The sequence below is a fragment of the Rhagoletis zephyria genome, unplaced genomic scaffold, assembly GCF_001687245.7.
Source record: "Rhagoletis zephyria isolate East Lansing unplaced genomic scaffold, Rhagoletis_zephyria_1.1 Rzeph_scaffold_06576, whole genome shotgun sequence".
Classification (NCBI taxonomy): Eukaryota; Metazoa; Arthropoda; class Insecta; order Diptera; family Tephritidae; genus Rhagoletis; species Rhagoletis zephyria.
Genome location: NW_016163659.1, coordinates 1 through 3,033, shown reverse-complemented (window position 1 = coordinate 3,033; position 3,033 = coordinate 1).

Sequence of the window (3,033 nt, the reverse complement as noted above, 5' to 3'; positions counted from 1 at the left end):
TTTTACAAATTATCCAGTAACTTGCCAGTAACTCTCCAGTAACTTTATTTCTAAGAATTCGCTCTCATAGAAAAAATTTGCAAAAAAGTACGCGAACGCTTTTCCAGTAATAATTTGCAAGTTTCATGAACAGCTCATAAATTGGTTGTTTATTCGCAGCAAATTCCTTATAGAACAATATATTTTGTATTTAAATAGGTTTATTTTGTGAAATTCAACAATAAAAAGCCACAAACAGTTTCCTTATTAGTTTAAATTTCATCCAGCAACATGCGATCAGCTGTTTTTCGTACTGGCAAATTCTTACAAGTAAAAATTTATCCAGTAAAATCCAGTAAAAACTTGCAACTTCAGCTGTCATTTTTCGCTCTCTCAATTTCCCCTACTTTGCAAGTTTTTGCGTACGAAAACGCCAAAACATGAAAATTCGTAAAAACTTTTACTGGATTTTACTGGAAATGAGTAAAAAAACGCAACTAATGTGCATGCTCAAAAAAATTCTAAAAAATCTGAGTAAAAATTTGAAAATTTTCATGAAAATTTGCACAAAGTTTAGGAATTATATTTTTATGTTTTTTGTTGTAGAATGAACCATATTTTTATACGAAATTAGCCGAAAAGTATTAGAATGAAAATTGTTGCATATGTTGTGAAAAATTTGCTGTGCCAATACTTTGTTCCGGCAGTGTAGTTTAATTATTACTTCTTCTATAAACAATATACCGTTCTTTTTGAATTCCGTATTAATTTTTCGCAAATCTAACAACGTGTGCTGTAAAAAATGGAAGGAGGTGTGCATTAAATGGCTCAGTGGCGGTAATTTTAGTCACATTTCAAAAATGTTCAATATATCTAATTTTGAGCCAAGGTTGATAAATGTACCGAGTTTGTTAGAAATTAATAAACCGGTTAACGAGATACACATACGTAGGTAAACGCTGATTTTCTCAAAAAATTCCCTAAGCAGCATTTTCTGCTGAGAGGTCATTGTATATATCGATTTTAAGTAAATTAGCTTAAATAGTTACTAATTTATCGCGTAGTATTTCTGTAAATTACCGGTGGTGGTGGTGGAGGTGGGCGTGGTTCTTGTCTGATTTCAAAAATTTGCAAAGGGTTTCTTAGTGAGGCTCTAAGCAATGTTCGCTCGTATTCTTAGATTCTTAGATTCGTACTGAGTTTGGCGGAGATTGGTGAAGGGACCACAGAGATACAGCATTTCATCGTAAGTGGGCGGTGCCACCACGCCCATTTTCGAAAAATTTCATAACTGTCTTATTTTATGCCAAAATTCTACTTCGCATACCAACTTTCCACAATTTTGATCCAGTATTTACGTAAATATCGTAGTTTTTGCATATGTATTTCAAAAATACCGTTATATGGGAGGTGGGCGTGGTTATTGTCCGATGTCACTCCTTTTCGATCCCAACCTACCTTGGGAAACTTACCTACCACATTTCGTGGACATATCTCAATTTTTTCTCGAGGTATCGTGTACACGGCCAGACAGACGTACAGACGGACGGACGGACAGACATGGCTTAATCGATTTCCCTTTTAATTCTGAGCATTTATGTATACATTTGTCTATATCTATCTCGATTTGTTTTGGTTGTTTCCAAACAACCGTTATGCGAACAAATTTATAATACCCTTGTGCATTAGTGCGCTCGGGTATAAAAATAGCGAAATTCGGAGAGAAATAACTAGTAAAGCTGTTAAATATAACGAAGTTTGCGAAATATTATCTAATCAATAATTTGTAAAAGAGAATCGTACGACATGTTTGAAACGATTCTTATAGTAATATGCTTTCCAAATCAGAAACGGCGTTCTTGTTTACTTGCCAAACATTTGGAGCTCTATTAAGTTAAGTTAAATTTAAAAATCATCAAAAATGTGTTCATTATTTCCATAAAGCAAATATCACTTTGATAAGCCGGCTAATTGTTGTTTCTGCCAGCAAGCGTTTGCATCTTCCTCGCCAAGTGAACTGCCAAACCCTCATCGTACGATATGAAATTTCCTGCAGGATATTCAAAGAAATGCACCCATTTGTATGCAAAGATACACCACAAATTTACACAAGCATTTAAAAATGTGACATTCATCAACGTTTTAATTTAAATAAAGCCTTTATTTATTTTTCACTTTTCGCTGCTGTTTTTTTTGCTGTTACTTTTCATGTGTGAAAATGTTTTGCATGATTGAAAGTTATCACTGTCACAATCTAATGAGAATCTTAATGATCATTTGCACTTTAGCAATAGGTTAAATATATCGTCGATGTTTTTGCAAAACCGCCCATCGCCCAATTGCAAAACCGCCTATTTTACGGCACTCAAATTTTACAGGAGAGCGAAAAAACGGTTTACTCTTTGAAGGCATTGCTTTGAGAGGCGGTATTTTCTCTAGCTATTATTTTACAAATCTGTTGTTTTATAAATGATTCAACGATTTTGATGCCTGGAGTTCGGTTACAAAATCTCATTTTTGCCACAACGGCGATTTAGGCGGTTTTGCAAATGGTAGATGGGCGGTTTGGCCAAAACATCGACGATATATGTATGTACATTAGAGTGGTCCAAAAAATGTTTTTTCCCAAATAGTGTTTGGGGCACCTTTCAAAATTTTTCCTCTTGCCGAAACAGGTGCTGGTACCAAACCTTATGTTTCTAAGTTTCCATTTAGAGGACGCTCATGATGCTCATATTTTACTCTAGAAGTATTGTGTACATATATTAATCAAACAATTGGTTAAGTAACCTAACAACATTTCAAATTTAAATTAATTATTAATATATCACAAACTTGCAGTAGAAAACTTAAAGCTGGTATAGATATTAAAAATATCAAAAGAAAAAAAACTAAAGGGGNTGGTAGATGGGCGGTTTGGCCAAAACATCGACGATATATGTATGTACATTAGAGTGGTCCAAAAAATGTTTTTTCCCAAATAGTGTTTGGGGCACCTTTCAAAATTTTTCCTCTTGCCGAAACAGGTGCTGGTACCAAACCTTATGTTTCTAA